At 35.0% G+C, this 19,115-nt stretch overlaps 1 protein-coding gene across 3 annotated transcripts in view; it reads left to right on the forward strand.

Moving 5' to 3' along the window:
- The window catches only part of LOC129943026 (protein phosphatase 1B), a 77,150-nt gene that overhangs the window by 21,005 nt on the left and 37,030 nt on the right, over positions 1–19,115 (forward strand). Inside the window, exons 1-2 of one of the 3 annotated variants that reach the window (XM_056052230.1) lie at positions 3,273–3,894; positions 3,958–4,258. The exons of 1 other annotated variant lie outside the window; for it this stretch is intronic. The gene's annotated coding sequence lies outside the window, so the exon portion shown is untranslated. Of the gene's footprint in view, positions 1–3,272; positions 3,895–3,957; positions 4,259–19,115 lie in introns of those variants that run through there. One more of the 3 variants, XM_056052228.1, reaches the window with a different exon arrangement.

The following is a 19,115-nucleotide window of genomic DNA, read 5'->3' on the forward strand; positions in this document are numbered from 1 at the left end:
ACATTTCATAATAAAAACCCCTGAAGAAGTCGTGAGTGGCGACGAAACGTTGGGTAAAAGATGAAATAAAGTTTTTTATTTTCATTTAAAATCAATTGACCAAAACAGCCTGCATTACCAAACATAAATCTACACATAAGTGTACATTAGTTTTTAACAGCATTTCCATTTGAAGGTTGAAATTTAAAAAAAAAAAGCTTTAATGCTTTCAATAATAATACAAGACAGAAATATTGATGAAGTGTCTGTAATTTGATTTCCCAATAAACTGATAGTGTAGCCCGTTATATGACAAGTTGCGCAATCAAATGTAGTTTTGATTAATATTTCGAAAAACAAATAGTGCTCAAATTTCCGCGATTTGAAAGCGTTTTTCTCCCTTAAAATGATGAATTCACAAACCTTTCTGAAGAGGCATTTTAACACAATTTAACAACTCTAAAACTCATAGCCAACAATTCTTCTCATGAAGATAAAAAAGGAAAACACCTTCACATAAAATGTTTTGTAACCATGTCATGCCAGAGGTCTTGGATTCAATCCCTGCCTGTGTCACCAAAAAGTTTTTTTACGGATACTGTTTCTTGCGAGTAATTAATAAATCTTCCAATAGCAATTCTTGACATGAAAAGTACTTTATCAAATAATAAGTTCGGTTCGGCTTAAAACTGTAGGTCCCTGAAATGAATGCACAGAAATGGTTGAGAGTTGTAATAAAATATACTCGACAAACTTTTTAATAACATCTGCTATAAAAACCTTGAACTCAAATGGATGTTACTTGTTTATAACAATTTCAGTCAGTCGGTAGTATTTTCCAATGCAAAAATGAAATGTGTTTTTTGACTGGAAGGTCTGAAAATTAACGACATGATTTTTAATATTTTTTTCCAAAAACAAATTAGAATATGTAAAAGACTTTTATGAAAATTATTTTCCATTTTCCGAATCTAGCTCCCTGCTTTATTTCAATTTAACCATACCCAGACATTTTTAGAAGGAAGTCATTCATAGCACTGTTCCAGTGTTTTAAGCTTTTATAGAATAACGAAGGGCTTCAGTTTCGGTTTGTTTTTGTTTTTACTGAAATCATTATTTTAAGTCAAAATACCTATTTTTTAATGCACTCTCAAAGGTCTTAAATTTCATATAGACTTTTTAAAGAAGTCAATTCGACTGCAGTCCCTTTGACTTTTAATAGTTACTTTAAATTTGAGTTAAGTCTGGTGTTTTAGAGCCAACCCAACTGAGGAAAACCGTAAAAGGTTTAAACAAGCCAGGAAAGTATGCAACGCCCATTTTAGAAGGACCATATTTGTGCATGACTAAAAATAACAGCAAAAAATACTGCAATATCCCAAAGGCAGTAAGAATTTTTGGTCATTTGTAAAAAAAAATTGAAAAAATCTTCCTCTTCCTCGGTTCCTACGCTTGTTGTCAATGACACTCCTTTAGTTAGTTTTATTGATAAAGCTAACCAATACTTGTAATTTGGAGAGAGTTCTTAAAGATCTCAACACTCACAAATACGCTTTTCCGGATGGTATCCCCGCTATTATTCTTCCACGGTAGCAACACCACTGCCTACGTTTTTGCATCTCTCCTATTCTTCTGGGCTCGTTCCGAGTAGTTGGAAAACTGCATTTGTTCAGCCAATCCCAAAAAAGGCGAATCTTCTTCTCTGCAAATTATCGACCGATAGCACTAAAATCCCTTCTTTCTAAGTTGATGGAAATGCTGATTAATTATTAGCTTAAGAAATATCTTGAGAAAGGGCAATACGGCTTTCTTAGCAATAGGTCCACTGGTGATCTCATGGTTCATCTTACCAAACAGTGGAACAAATCTCAACATCGTTTTGCAGAAAGTAAGATTATTGCACTTGATATTTCAAATGCATTTGAGAAAGTCTGGCATCTTGCTCTCTTATAGAAAATGCTTGATGATTCAAATCTGAAACCCATAAAATAAATGCTGGTGTGCCCCAGAGCTCTGTTTTGCCTCCGAAACTTTTCCTCATTTTTATGAATGACCTCCTGTCTGCTACTTCTACATTGTTTCGCTGACGATAGCACTCTGAGCTTATCATATTCGTTTCCACACTCACAACCATCCTCTTCAGATGTGGAACTGCAACGGCAAAATATAATTAGCTTTTTAAAGCTTCTGAAACAGAAAATCTAGACATCCATGGAATGTGCATCACTTATGCGATGTTGCTAAAAATGCCGCAAGATGTCTAGGTTTTTTGAGACGATGCAAGAAATTTTCCTCATCGTGTGATCTGGGTACAATCTACAAAACCTATATACGTCCGAAACTTGAATATAACTCTCATCTCTGGGTTGGTGCTCCAGTAACTTATTTAAGCCTCTTCGACAGTATTCAAAGAAGAGCTTTTAAATTGATTGGTGACATTAACATCATCAACTCGATTACGTCACTCGACCATCGTCGTAAAGTTCCTTGTCTTACCCTTTTGCTTTGCTTTAGTGAAATAGACAGTTGCATTCCTCCTCTTAAACAATTAAAACGTAATACCGGCCCTTCTAGGAATCATCAGTTTACCTTTGAGCCGAACTTCGGCCGTACTATGAAGTACAGATATTCATTTTTTAGCCGTACTACTCGAATGTGGACCCTTCCCTCTTTTCCTAATGCTCACACTGTGTCTTTGGCATATAAAAGGTATACAAAACCTTTTTAGTGTTCGATAATTATAAAAAAAACTGAAGTCAGCAATTCATTTGAGCAGTCAATTGACTTCAAGTATTGTCTTAGCTTGAAACTTTTATTTTAATTTTAATACTTAATATTTAGTCACAACTCTTTGTTTTTAGTTGAAAAATCTAGTTAACTGATTTTGACTTTTATGAATGCAGCCACCAATTAACTTTAGCTCTTACATCTCCGGGAAATCCTCAAGTATTGTTTCACTTGAGTTTCAAATACTCAATACTCAAAACCTAAGATTACCCATTTCAGTAATAAAATGGATAATTCCGTCTAAATTTATGTTGGTGGTAACCATGAATGTGTTTCTAAAATTCACTTTCCAGATAGAGAGAAAGAGAATTTTCATATCTAAAGACTCAGAGACCGATGACCGCCACAGTCAAGTCACCGCCGCTAAAACTGAGACTGAGTTGCTCTGCGCATACAAGAGAGAAAAACAACAATAATACCATACAAGTTGAACTGAATAAGAAAATATTAACGTCTAGAGCACCCAGTTTTAGCACACACAACTCTAGAACCAGACCAGCTAAGGAAAGGAATACCTGCTTCTGCTTCGGCTTCTCTGAAACAGAAAAGAAGAAAAGCAAAACAGACTGCTGCAATTGCTCCGTTCCGTTTGTCGTCGTTGTTATCGTCGCTGTTCGTAGTTTATTCTTCGTTTGTCAAAATGGAAATAAAATTATAATCGAAAATTTCCATTCTTACATTGAAATTCAAAACAATAATTGTTTGTTGTTGTTTATTTTTCCTCCTTGAATAAACAAGAAACGATCAAAAGTTTTTCTTTTCATAAAAAATTATTCTCTGTTCTAAAAATATCCAAAATCAAATTAAATAATCTTATATATTTTTCTCTGCTTTCAATGTACCTATAACTGTGATTCCTCAATGGACAAGAATATACAAAATATATAAGTAAAGTTAAAAGTACAAAGTGTGTGATATAATAATTCCTCGTTCTTGTCCACCGGCAGCAGCGGTAGCGGCAGAAGCGGTGGCGGCGACTGCCACCTTCGCCCCCTCAATCTACAATAATTTTCATCTGTAGCAAAGTATACATTTTTCCCACGACACGCGTCGAGATGATAAGCACCTGAAAAATAAAAAAAAAAAGAAAAGATTATTAACCAACAAAAATAGAAGGCGAACCTTCAGGTAATGAAAAATTATTCACTTTATTCTGGAATTAGTTTATTTTTTGGTATTTTTCTTTTATAGTGTCTCGGTGAAGTGGAGTTTTTGAGTTCTAAATTTGGGTGCATTTTCGCAATGATTTGATTTTGCTTTGGAAAACACCCTAAAAATGTATAATTAATCTAGGCAAGAGATTAGTACTTCTAAAAAAGAAAAGTAGATACACTGATTTTTCCAACTTCGATTAAAGTGTATATAAAAAGGCAACAAAAACAATTTCAAATCTGCAAGTCGTCGTCTTTGTCGGTTGTCTGTCGGTCGGTTGGTCGGTTGGTCGGTCGTCGGTAGATATATTGCAAAAGCTTGATGAGCAAAAAAGAAAACAGTATGTAGAAATCGATTTTGACCTATAAACACCCGAGTGTATACACAAATGACACTCATTGTTTACAAGAGGGAGCGCAAGTGGCACCTTTTCTTAAGGCTCTGCAAAGTTTTTCAATCATTTTTTTTTGTTGCTGTTGCATTTATTTGTGTCCAATTCTTGTGCTCTTGCTTGCTACATCGGCAGTAGGTAAGGTACGTACCTACCTACCTGCCTAAATGAGATTGAGAAGCGTTTGAGTTTAAGTACGTTTTGTGTATGGTTGAGGTATTGTGCCCTTAACAAGAATTGCGTAGTACCTTTATCTTGTACCTTACCTTACCTACCTGCCTAAATAAAATGCAATTCTATAGAGCCATTGATACCTATTCAGGTTCCTTTTTACAATACATTTTGATAGATTCTTTGTTCGCCATCAATCATCAATATCATCGGTGTTGTATTTGTTTTTGTTGTTCGTTGTCGTCCTCGTTGTTCTTGTCGTCATATTCCTGCTGCACCAGAGTAAAGTGAAGTGTATAGGACGAAAGTCGTCCTCAATTTTGTGTGCATAACAAAAGCCCGAGTGGAGTTTTCTTGTGTCTATCAACGTCTTAACACAGCTTCCAGCCTTTGTGTGAATTTACGTAAGGGACAGTTTTATAAGGTGCAAGCAATCAAACAGCGCCGTATGAGTGATGGTGGTTGTTTTTGGAATCAATATATGGTACATAATGTTGCTTGTAATGAAATTCCATTGAAGAAATTTCGGAATTGATGGATATATTCGTACGATGTACAAAAACGAGTAGCTTTCCGGTGTTGGTGACTGCCCATAGAGCATGTTTTGTGTGCTTATTATTTAGGGTAATCGAAAGGAACTTATGTGGAGTCGCCTGGCTAATTATATCATATTTGGTTGAACTATCTTGAAATTTGTTCGAAATTTAATTAATTAGGTAAATTTTTTAACAAAAGTCAAGTCTTTCTTTTGGAAGTAAAATCAAAAGATCCATGAGAGCCGTTTATTAATTGATCTTAAGCACGGGTGTTTTTGTCGACTTAACAATGCCTTATTTTTATCAGTATCGTCGTTGGGGAGGGAAGTTTTGAAATTTTTGTTGTTGTAATTGTATGGAAATGATATAAAACGTTGTCTAATAAGAGGTTTCATTTTCAATAGCCGGTTGATTAGTTCCCTGGAGCTTTTAAAACTGTGGTTTTTTGACATTTGACAATTCAAAATACGTCATTACCAGAAATGAAACGATACACGTGAACAACGCATTAGTATAGACAACATAAGGGCTTCATTTGCACTCAACTTCATTCCTTGAACGCAAAATTCAATTTATTTTTCAGACGTAATTAATTTCAAACTTGGAACTTTACTACACTAGGTTAGGTTAGGTTAGGTTATAGTGGCTGTCCAAGATGGAAACGGACACACTTAGGCCAGTTTAATGGCCCATTGTGATACCACATGAATCTTGAGGCTTCCTCCTAAGCTCAATGGAACCAGATTGAGTTCCTTACGAAACGTGAGAGGCTGATTATACCGATATGATTTAGATCGTTAAAGAAGAATTCTTCTAGGTAATTCTTGCGTTTTCGAGCTAGAGCAGGGCATGTGCAGAGAAGATGAAGAACCGTTTCTTCCTTGTCCATACAGCTTCTGCAAAAGTAATTTAAGAATACGCCTAGTCTCATGGCGTGCTTTCCTATTAGACAGTGTCCGGTTATGACACCTATTATCGAGCTTATATGCTATCTGCTTAGAGAGAGCAATCACCTTGAACGTTTTTAATCCAGTGTTGGCCAAATGTTTTTTGTGGCTTGACACTTGGTGATGTTGTTCCACCTGGTGCCTGCCCTCCTCACAGCGTCTTGCATTATCAGCAGTTTACAAGTAGCGATTAGTATGCCAGTACTTGCCAAACGTGGTAGGATGGACTGTACTGTACCGTTCCTGGCAAGTTCATCTGCCTTACAGTTACCTGGAATGTCTCTTAACCCCGCACCCAGCAAAGGTGAATATTAAATTGTTGCGCCAGCTCCATTAGAGATGATCAACAGTTATGGACTGTTATAGAGTTTGTAGAGACAGAGTCCAGAGATTTGATAGCGGCCTGGCTGTAAGAGAAAATACGGATATCAGATGTTGATATCACGTTTTCTTTGAGCCAAGACAAGACTTCTTTTATCGCCAAAAATTCGCCTGGAACACGCTACAATGATTAAGAAGGCGGAATGAGAGAGACGAATTTCAGTCGTTAGAGTACACACATCCTCCAACCCCTTCTTTGGTTTTTGACCCATCTATGTAAAAATGGATTGACTCATCCTCCAAGAATGTCCTATCCTCCCAAAAAGATCTGTTAGGTATAGAAATCTGAAAGTTTCTGTCGAATTGTAGTTGGGGGATGGTGTAGTCTGTGTGCTTTGGAATTGATTCTAAGTACCTTAGAATTAAGGAGTAGCCAATGTTGTTGTTAGTCCACTGCGAAGAAGCATTGAGGTGAATAGCAGAGCTTGCAGCTATTTGTTTGCTTAATATGTCAAGAGGTGTAAGGTAGAGCAAGGTGTCCAGTGCCGCAGATGGGGTCGTGCGAAGCGATCCGCTTATACATAGGCAGGCTGAACGTTGGACTTTATTTAACTTATCCCTGTTTATACCTTTCTCTAAAGCAGTCCACCATACTGCCACAACGTACGTTAAAATCGGTCTGATTACCGATGTGTATAGCCAATGCGTGATTCTGGGTTGTAAACCCCATTTATTACCAATAGCTTTTTTGCAAGAAAAGAGAGCTACAGTAGCTTTTTTGACTCTTTCCTGTATGTTGCGTTTCCAATTTAGTTTTTTCAGGTATTTAGCCTCGTCTGAGAATTGTAATTGGATTCCTTTAATATAAGGAGGGTTGACAAATGGAAATTTGTATCTCCTCGAAAATAAGACCAGATCGGTTTTGTGTGGGTTAACACCCAGTCCACACCGATCAGCCCAAAGTATTAGTCTGTCTAAGGCATTTTGTAAGAGTTCTTTTAGGATATTAAGATGCTTTCCTGAAACTGCTAACGCAACCTCGTCCGCATAGGCTATCACTCTGAAAACCTCCGCATCCAGAAAAATAGGATTTGATACACCACTAGCTTCCTGAGGAGAGGAGTAAGAACACCACCTTGCGGTGTCCCTCTACTAATGAACCGTCTACTAGAAGAGTAGACGAGAAGAGAAGTGAAGGAAAGCAACCATAGTGAACTCTTTATGATGGAGGGAATATTCGATGGTGCGTACTAAAGTGTGTAACGCTGTTTCCACCGATTTACCTTTACAATATGCATGTTGAGACGAAGACAGAAGTCTTGTATCGATACGTGCCCTTAAATGGATATCAATCAATCTTTCCAGGGTCTTAAGAAGGAATGATGATAGACTTATAGGTCGTAGATCTTTAGGATTGACTTGGGAGCATTTACCTGCTTTATGTATAAAAACAACTTTAACTTCCCTCCATGCCGAGGGAACATGGACCAGGTAAAGACAGCTGGAAAAAATTGCCTGCAATTATATTAAAAATTTCACATCAAAAACATTATTGTCTATTAGAAAACTCCTGATTCAAGGTAAAACTCTTATCATAGGTTTATATTTGTTATGCTAAAGAAATATTACGTATTCATTTTCCAAATCGATAAGAAATAAATAATAAAATTATAATTTAGAAAATTTACTTAAGTTTTGGAATAAAATAAAAGCTTAAACAATCTTTTCCAAATAATTTGAAACATTGAAAGTCAACAATTTTAGTACAATTTAAAACATAAAAAAATTTAAAAAGTTTTAAACAACACTAACTGGTCGAATACATAAAGTTAAGAAACTATTTTAAGAACGTAAGGCAAATTTTAATAATTATATAGGGAAGACCATCCAACCACTCGTTTTAATTTTTCGTGAAGTTTTTTTTGCAGAAAGAAAGCTTTTAACATAATTCAGTGGACGGATTTCTTGTAATATTGGGCATATCTTCCCTTTCCCTTCTGTTACATAAAGTGGTGATTTATGGTGTAGATCAGCACGATGAGTGATAAAGTTAAGGGTTAAGACTTTAACTCGTGCATTAAAGATAAGACTTATAGCTTTAGGCAATAATTTATTATTAAAATAGTTTGCTTCCGATACCTATTGGTATTCCTGAATGTTGTTAATGTTGCTCTGGAAAGATTCTTATGCCTCTGTTATTGCGTTATGCCAGACTTCGCGTAGATAGCTTAATTTAGTCCAAGTAAATACAGACTTCTTCGGGAAGTCTTGTTCTTTGTTGTGCTTCGAAAATCATGCAAGTACCTTGTCTCGCAAAAGGAATTTAATTGGTTAATTTCAGAGCTGTAAAGCGAACGGATTGTCAGCTAGTAAAACTTAATCGTTCGCGTAGAGGAAAACTTTAACTTGGGTATCATCGAAGAGTATTCCGCTTGGAAGTACATAACATATAGCAACAAGCAACTTACTACTTACTTAGGTCCTCAGACCTGTTAAGTTAGGGCTTCTACTACGCCTACACGCCATCGGGTACGGTTTCCGGAGATGTGTTTTAGCTCCCTCTAACTCTTGCCTAGTGACGCTGATTCCGAATTGAATGTCCTGCGCCATGCGCTTCTCGGTCGTCCAGCTTCTCTTCCTTCTTGTGAGAGCGAATTCCACTGCATTGCTTGGCTTGCAATGCAGTCGATACCTTTTCGAAGCGTATGTCCAATCCATTGGCACTTATGTCTTCGTATTATAGATTCTATGGGTTCCTGACCTGTCCTTCTATGAAAGACCTCGTTTGATACACGCTTTGGCCAGAAAATCCTTAGGATGTTACGAAGACATCTATTCACGAAGGTTTGCAGCTTTTTTGTAATGGCTAAAGTAGCTTCCAAGCGCTGCACCCATAAAGAAGCTGAGATTCGACATTTGTGCAAAACAGTCGTAGGTTTGTTCTTAAGCTGATAGAGTTATTTCTTCAAATTTTCGAAAACGTACCGAACGACGCTTTTGCTTTGCCAATGCTGCAGATGACGTCTTGTTCGGTTCCGCCTTCGATGGAAACGATACTTTCAAGGTATTGAAAGCTCTCCACTTCTTCCACTGGTTGAGAGAAAATATTTATTTGAGAGGATGGTCGGGTTCCGAGGCTGATCATTTTCGTTTTGTCGGAATTACTCGATGAACAGCAGGTGTAGTGATGATCGATATTCAGCGCACTGTTGAATAATGATCCCCAGGGTGTTGATAGGATTAATACAGGAAGATCCAGCGCGGAATCCTGCTTGTTCGGCATCGAGTGTGGCCTCAACGTGTTCTCTGATTCGTTCCAGTATGACTTTTAGTACTACATATTTTGAAAACGGCAGGTAGAACGAAAAATCCTTTTCATATTTCGCACTTTGTAAGATCTCTTTTTTTTGGGAGCCTGGCTTTCACTGCTTGTAAAAGTTCCGCCGAAATTCCATCAAGTCCTACCGCTTTGTTGTTCTTGAGTGCTTTAATTGCGGTAACGATCTCGTCATTACTAGAAGGTGCGGTGCGGATTCTGGGATTAATTTCTTCAGGCACTTCAGAAGGTTTCGGCTCCACGTTGTTTGCAGTCTGTTAAAAACCGAGGAAAAGTGTTCTTTCCACCTTCTGACTTGCTCATCCACCGAACTTATTACACTACCCTCTACTTCTTCCCCCAGGTGTTGCTTTGAGCTGTGTGTGTTTGCAGCATCCAGTGGATTCCTAGTGATTAAAGTTGTAAAAAGCTGCTTTAAATTCTACAAAACAAGCAGATACTTTTTTGTTTTCTTCAATAGACTTTCTGGCAACACTAGTCAGTGGAAAAATATGATCCATATTTGAGAATCCTAATCGAAATCCTGCTTGAAACTTGCTAAGAAGATTAGTGTTCTCATTTCACTTTTTTAGCCTTACGTTCAGAATTGAAGTAAGAATCTTTCGAAAATTACTAAGAATATAAATTCCTCTGTAGTTATCAGAAAGATTTGAATTTCCTTTTTTAAAAAGGGCACGTACGTTTGGCACGTAAGAGTAATTGTATAGCCTTTTGAAGTACACAAGGAGATACCTTTTGAATGGTACAGTGCTATGTTTAAAAAACTCCCTAGGAATGCTGTCTATGTCTGGGGCTTTATAATTTTGAAACTTATTTAAAATTCAGTTTACTTCCAGAAATTGGACTATCTAATTCACTAACAATGGAGTTAGGTAGTGCGTAAGCAAACATTTTAAAATGAGCAGCAAATGTCTCAGCTACGAGAGTGTTCACCATAATTCCATTACGACTGCCCAGTTCTCGAACATTACTTCAAAATTACTTAGAGCTTCTTAATTAGCACTAGAGTGGGATTTGGGGCTCGGAAAATGAAAGAATGATTGTTGTAAAGCCTCTCCATTCTCAAAATGCAATTTTTTGGTGTGGTCCTTGGAACGGAGGGTTGATGTGATTCGACCTCATATTCGGAAAAGAGTCTGGTGGAACTTTTAATCAAAATGGATGTTTATGTAAATCTTGTGTTTTATAAGTTTTAGACTTTTTTCCTCGGAGTCACGAGAAAGATAAGGTCTATACCAATGTTCTACACTTGATTTAAGACTTTAAAGATGAAATTCTTAAAACTGACGAGGACAAGCAAATGTGCGAATTGGTGAAGGAAAATTTCTTTAAAATAAAGAATATGGTGCTGAAAACGTAGTCCTGATAATTGATTGACTGATCCATTGACGTCTTTTAAAATTTACTCATTTTTTGAAGAACCTTGCATCAAAAACAGCTTAAAATAAATAAATTGGGTGGCGCAACAGTCCGTTGAGAACTAGAGCCTTGTGACTTACAACTCTCAACCATTCCTGTGTGCGAGTAATGTTGTCAGGAATGGAGGGGACCTACAGTTTATATGCCGAATCCGAACGGCTAATTTGAGAAAGCACTTTTTCATGACAAGAGTTACTCTGAATTTATCAATTCCTCGCAAGAGGCAGTACCCCTGAAAAGACTTTAGATGGCATAGGCAGAGATCGAATCCAAGACCTCTGGCATAACAAAAACAACTGAGTGCTTTAAATATCTGTCATACCTATTTTTATTGATTCAGAGCTCTCAGAGCTTGACGTCTACTTTTGATTATGAATAAGCACATCAATTTGATGATTTGTTTTACATTTTTTTGACGATACAATTTGAAGCCACTTAAAATTTGAACAGAAATAATTTTATATTAACAACCATAGCATTATTCTTTTCAATTTCACATTAAGCATTACAATGCTTTATTTTGATCATTCAAAAGCTCCTTGTCATCTATCCATCCTGAATGTTCTTGATGTATCATAAATCAGTTTCTTTGAATGAGTTAATATATTTTTTTTTTCATTTTTGTTTCTCATTTGTGGTTTGTAAACAAATAAGTTCTACGAATTTGGTTTCAAAAAAAAAAACGAAACAAATTATTAAGAATTAATTACAAAATAAATGCAGGCGGTCGTTTGCGTCGTCGTTGTCGTCGGTGATCAAACACACTCCAAAAACAACGAAAAATAAAAACGTCAGAGGTTCAAATTCCAAATGAGGAGCGATAGAGTGTGTTTATATTGGAATAGTGCAATTTTCATAATGCGTTCAAAGCATCGATGACTAATAATTTCTTAATTCAATTCGACGAACAGAATAATGATATTGATGGCAGATTCAGTCAGTTTCAGTCACAACTTTCCTCTCATTCGTCTCTCTCTCTTACTATGATAAATTTTCAAGGTTTGAATCTCATATATGTATGTACTTGAATAGCTAAATAGCATTTTTACATTTTTAATAGGTAGGTAGTTGATCGATGAAACGAGTAATTTCTATATTGAAGATAATTACTAGTTTTTGGTTGATGAAGAAGATATGAAGGTTTGATAAATAATAAGTTGTCTTCTTTTTTTTTCATAATTATGTTTTTGACAACTTTTATAAACAATTATTGGGTTTGTTAATGTCATGAGAAGCTTTAAATAGCATTTAATAGAATTTAATAAGCCGAAAAATTAGTTAAATGACTGTGAATCAGTTACAGCCAAAACAAATTATTACAGAACGATGCAAGGGGGTAACAGAGACCCAAGAGATAGATAGACACTTAGTAACTAGTTATGGTGACCTTTGAAGAGTCGGAAATCTTTAAGTGGTGTATCATGAAATAAAATATGTCTATTCAGAAGGAAGTAGTCTCCAATAAGAGGTTTCATTTTGATCTCACAAAATTTAGTATTATTTTAAAGTTTATATCAGTCTTTTTTCATAAAATTTGAAATGACCCATTCGGTGATTTGCGGCTATATGACCTCAATAACTTTAATTTGCCCTCAAGAAAAAGTCTAATCACATAGTTTCAGTGCCCAAATAACATTGTCAGCAAACTTGTCTTGTTATTTTTGAAAATTTCAAAACGTGTATCTTTCCATTTTTATTAATGTCTTATATTTCTATTGTTAAAATAGAAATATAAGACATTTAAAAGCACCAGCTGCCCAAATAAGCTATGGATGGACTATTTAAAATTAAATCCCTTATTGAAAAACCATTTACAAATTTGAAACTAAGAATATTGGAGTGATGGAAAGCAATGCGCATGTTCAAATGTCATAAATTTCAAAGAAAGTTGATGTTAGGGAAGTTTGAAATTAGAAAAAATAAACTAGTTACCTAGGTCCAATGTTGCGGTCAAGGAACCTGCCCAAAACCTGTTTTCAATCTCGTGTTTAAAATGCTACACTCACTGGATATTCGGTTTTTAGATACCTTATTAAAAGTGTTGAGTTAGCTCTCAAAAAATAAAAATAAGTTTCAACTGTTCACAAAATGGAGACGAACATTTATATTTCGAGGTAAAACATTGTTGCAAATAACAATTTCATTGATTACCATTAATAATTCACTGGAATTTTTTCGGAAAAACGTACAAATTTGAAATTAATTGTCAAGTTCCTTCAACCATATGTTGAATCAGCTGTTCTGTCGGATACCTACATACAGATATGGACATTAAAATAGAAACACCAAACAGAGTTTTGTATTGACTTAAAACGATTTTTTTTTTCAAGTTTGGTCTTTATTTTCTTATTTTTTTTTTGATTTTTTTTTAAGTTTGGTCTTCATTTTCTTATTTTTTTTCTTTCTTTCAAACAGAAAATATCCATTATTTGTAGTATAACATAAAATATTTTAAATTCATAATTGTATGAAAAAGGAGCAAATTTTGTGGACATTGAAACATATACAAAGATTTAAATTCAATGCAAAGCTATTCTGGATTTAAAAATTATTTTAATATCAGGTAGCCTTAGCTTTAATTACAGTGTGACATCTGTTGGACATCGAGTAAATTGATCGGCCGCATCTGTCAATTGAAATTGATATAGTAATTACCTTTCGAATCGTTCAATACAAGTTGTATTGGATAGGTGCAAGTCTGAAAACCACAAAATGAATGCTGGTGTGCCCCAGGGCTCTGTTCTATCTCCAACACTCTTTCTTATTTTTACTAAAGATCTCCTGTCTGCAACATCTAATCCAATACATTGTTTCGCTAACGATAGTACTCTTAGCTTTTCATATTCGTTTTCAGATTTACACCCCTCTTCTTCGGATGTAGAACTGCAACGATAAAATATGATAAGCTCATTAAATTCCGACCTAAACAGCATTGTACGATGTATCCATAATGGCACTTGCATCGAGGAAACTGAACATCTCGATATTCTCGGAATGTGTATCACCAACCACCTTTTGTGGAACAATCGCATACGCGATGTCGCCTTTGATCTGGCTGTTATTTACAAAGCTTGAGTATAACTTCCATATCTGGGCTGGTGCTGCTGCAACTTATTTAAGCCTCTTGGATAGATTGATTGGTGATATTACCATCATAAGATCATTTACGTCACTTGAACATCGTCGAAATGTTTCTTGTTTCTCACCCTCTTTTACCGTTATTTTAATGGTTTATGCTCTAGGTAAATAGCCAGCTGCATTCCAATCCTTAAACAGTTCAACCGTAATACTCGCGCTTCTAGGAATGCTCATCAATATACCCTCGAGCCCATCTTCGGTCGTACTGTCAAGTACAGAGATTCGTTCTTTAGCCGTAATACGCGAATGTGGAATGCCTTGCCACACTCTGTCTTTCCCAGTTATTGCAATATTCAGGAATTCAAAACCAATGTGCACCGACATCTCCTTTCAACCCCTCTCTCCCTTTCCTAGTGCTCACACTGTGTCTACATAATAAGGGTAATATATCCCTTTAAGTGTGCGCTTATTATAAAAAAAATAATTGGAACACTCCTTATGAACCATCATCCACAGTTCGGCTTTATTTTCACCACTGCCACCATTGTTCTTTCTTCGTTTCCGGCACTTTAACTCTTCCTGGAGCATTGGGCGACAACCAGTTCCTTCCATCTCTCTCTATTCCTAGCACGATACCTCAGCTTTGACCACGTCTCTGTGTCTATTTTAATGTCCATGTCTGTATACCAAAAATACTTTGATACATTTGGATTCCTTTTTTGATATCCCAGTTGTTTTGGATCAGCTCTTTAACACGTTAAGAACTAACAAAAAGGCACCATGATACCCTGTTGGTCTGAGAGTGAACGCATTCAGTGTCATAAGCTTTAGTTGTGAAATGTTTAAAGATGACGGCGTAAAAAGCAAAAGCTGCCAAAATAGTGGACTATTTAAAGTAAAAGCTCTTATTTGAATACTGTGTACAAATTTGAAACTAAGAATATCTAAGTTATTGACACAGAAGACTTAATAACCAGCAAGCTATCATACTGCGCAGTTCTGATATAAAACTGAAAAGCAAAACATCAAAAGGATTACAAAAGGTTTGCGGAATAATCCCTTCTAAAACTCGATGACTTCAACTCTCAAACATTCCTTTATTCTATTAATCGAACTCTACATTTTTAAAGAAGCCGAATGATTACAGCTGCCGTAAAATAAATCCTTTAAACTTACTATGGTTTAGCGGATCCAAATCTGATTTCCATCAGAGACGAAAAAACTGGAACTCTTCGAAAAACTTTAAAATAAAGTTAAGTTTTTGAAAAGAGTGGGTAGGTTAAAAAATAAATTACACTCTCAAATCGACCATCAAGTGGTAGGGACTGGTGAGGAGTATTAAGGCCCTGAACCAATATTTCAATACAAAAGGGGCAATCAACTTGCATCTTTAAGGCATTTCAAATAAACTACAAACACCCAAATTCGTAAATAAGTAACGTGAACAATACCTACACAAAATACTTATTATCAAAATTAATTATTCTAAGCTATTAAATAACATACGAGTAGTTTTAAATTTAAAGAATCTTAGGATATTATTTCTAGGCTCTATACAAAATCTTTTCTGAATTGCTTCAAGTCTTGTTTAATGAATGGAATAGTAAGGGGACCACACTAAGGATCTATATAATAAAAGCTTAAGAACGTTAAGAATCCTTGCATCCTATTAGCTATCTAAATGCTCATTAAAAGTTAACATGTAGTCAGAAAACACAGAAACTTTGCTTTAAGGACATGCATCATGTGTAACTCATGGTTTTACTCTAATCAACATTTAAAATGAGACGATTTGTATTCCCTAAATATTAACAAATCTTCTTGCAAAAGTAAACAGTCAAGATGTAGATTTTATACTTTTTAAATGCTTAATGTCATCAGCATAATTAAGAGCAGAAGATCTTTGTATGATCGAAACAAAGTCATTTATAAATAAAATAAACAAAATTGGACCTTACTGGCTTCCCTAAGGGACGCCAGAACTGACAACAAATTCATCCAAATATTCATTACAAAATACAACACTTTAAAACCTATTTTTTAAATACCCAGAGATCCAGTTTTATAGGTTGTTGTTAAAACCTCTATTAACTTCAAAATTATTGTATTGTGACAAAGCTTGTCAAAGACTTTACTAAAATCAGTAAATACATTTTCAACTTGTCCACGTTTTTCAAAAACATAAACAAAAGTACGTGAAGTGGAATATGTATTAATAACTGTAGATCTCCTTTTGACGAAGCCACGCTGATTGTCACATACATATAATTGAAGTACAGCGAAAGGAAAGGACGTAACATACAATAGACTCACAGATAAATTTAGCTTTAGGTCAGAATGTTTAAAGGTCTTAATGCACCTTTCCAGATATTAGGAAAAAACGATCTAAGGACTTATTAAAGAGAACCCATAACAGATATGATAAATATGCAAGACTTTTTTATGATAGAGGGTGTTACACCATCAAGGCCTGAACTAAAACATTCATCCAGTTTCATGATATTCTGTACGTTTTCGCTTATTTAAAAATTTATTAAACTCAAGTGAGGAAAATTAACTTCAAAAGAGAAAGATTGTTTGTTTTTATAAAAGCTTATTTAGAGAAGTCTGCAAACATATTAGCGATAACCTTAGGTTCATGACAAGTTGATGATGAATTGAACTAAGACATTGGGCAACCACTAGATTTCTTTTTACAACTTACAAATTTCAGGAAATTATCTATATTAGTTCTAAGATAACTTTCTATTGTAGAAATATAATTTTCATATACAAAATTTGAATACTCTGTATCTTTACATAGTCGTTTTAGAATTGAAAAAGTTCTATAATCTTCGTCGAATTAAACATACAAAATGATCCAAATTAATTCAAAACGGAAATCACCTGGAGTTCCTAAGTATATGAATTTCAATGGGGTGGAATTTATAGATATTAATCAGACTCTTCAACTTTTTGCTAACTTTTTTAAATCAGTATATTGTTGTTCTCAAGGAAATACGATCATTCCATCTTATGACCAAGCTAAGGTAGGCATAGGATAGATGGAACTAGACTTCTTAAACCAAAACCTGTTACTGACGCTTATATTAAAACAAAAATGTTCTAGTTCGCTTTGCCATACTTTGATAATTATTTTTTAATTGTCCTTGTCTGCTGCTATGTTTTTTAATGAATGACAATCATCTTACTTGATACTAATTTTTGAATCGGGTTAAAAAACAACATTTTAAACTAGGAGAATTTGAAAATTATCTGCGATTTTTTGAAAGTTTAATTAAAAATAAGCTTGATTATCGGGTCAGAGAACACATTACCAATCTAGCATGCTTTTCTTCTTTCGTGGTCGAATTTTTCGAAAACCAAAGCAAAGTTGATGCTTTCTATGTAGACTTTCGAAAGGGTTTTACTTTGTGCATGAATTAGATTGCAATCATCTTCAGAGAACTACAAAACTAAAAGATTTACGAGTAATATTTGATTCCAAGTTGTCATGTCGATGCTATTGTCGCCAAAGCCAATTCAATGCTACGATTCATAAAAATAAATGTATTGAATTTTCTGACCACTCACGACCGCTCTATACTCTTTAGTTAGATCTATTCTCGAATATGCGGATGTTATCTGGAACCCTCACCAACAACTTTTCTCCGATATTATTCAAAAGTTCCAGAATCGCTTTACAAGGCTTGTGTTTCATAAAATGCATTGGAACTTCTGTCTAAACTCTGTGGCCCGAGGAAATATGTTGGGCTTGCAGATGCTTAAAACTAGAAGAACTATTAATGATGTAGTTTTTGTGGTGCTACCACAACAAATGTCTTAACTTATTCTCTTTAATTTGTGCTATGCTCCATCAAGACCATTAAGGGAAAAACCCCTTCTTGTTCTGCCTAGACACAAAACTAACTACGGTATGAACGAGCCAATCTCAAGGTCAGTGAGAGTGTCTAATGAAATTGATGCTAATAATGATTTGACACAAAAAACCTTCCGTATTTTTAGACGTTTATATTTAAAGCTATTAATAGATAAAATTATATTCCGGGTATAGATAGATAGAGGTCTACGTGCCGTTTTTAGTAATCATAATGGCGACAGTTTGGTGTGTTAGGTCCGCATTTTTTCGAAAAAAAATAGGCAAAAAGTAACAGGTAATGCACCTGTAACCTTCCTCCAACCAAACTTAAATTAGTTTACTAGGAACCACAACGAAGTATGATTCCAATTTAAAAAAATTAATAATGTCTGTTAAATTGTTTATTTTTTTGTCATTGCATTTTAAAATATGGGATATATTATTTGTTCTAAATAAGTTAATCTAATTATTATTTAATTTTTAAGATAATTTAAATAATTTATGTGCAGACAAAAATATATCTTCAGCGGCTATATACAGTCCCTGGCCTTATTATTAGACGCATTGCAGACGCATTATTAGATTATTCCCAATATTTGTAACATCAAGAAAAGATGTATGGTTACATTTCTATGCAAGATGGAGCTCCATGCCACACAGTCCGGTCCATAAAAACTTATTTGAGGGAAGAAAACAGCCCTCTGTTGGACTGACCGGGAAACAGTCCTGATATGAACCCAATTGAAAACGTGTGGGAGCTGATGAAGAGGGAAGTAGCTAAGGATGCGGTCACTTATTGATTGTGGAATCACCACCCAAAAATGCAGGAAACAGTCAAATCATGCATTGACAGTATGCCGCGCAGAATTCAGGCTCTTATTAAAGCAAAAGGAGGTTCAACAACATATTGAAAAAAATAACAACGATAAAAACTGAAAATATTAATTTAAAAAAAATCTTTAAATCTGTTGCTTTATTTCTAGGAAGTAGTTTATATTCTGCATACAAAATAATGTAAATTCATTACAATATTCGAAAACCTGAATAAAATAGTTGGAAATTAAGATTTTGCATAGAATCTAAAGTGCGTCTAATAATATGGCCAGGCCTGTACGTGTAATGTAATGACTCTTTCTAT

This window comes from Eupeodes corollae, chromosome 1, assembly GCF_945859685.1.
Source record: "Eupeodes corollae chromosome 1, idEupCoro1.1, whole genome shotgun sequence".
NCBI lineage: Eukaryota > Metazoa > Arthropoda > Insecta > Diptera > Syrphidae > Eupeodes > Eupeodes corollae.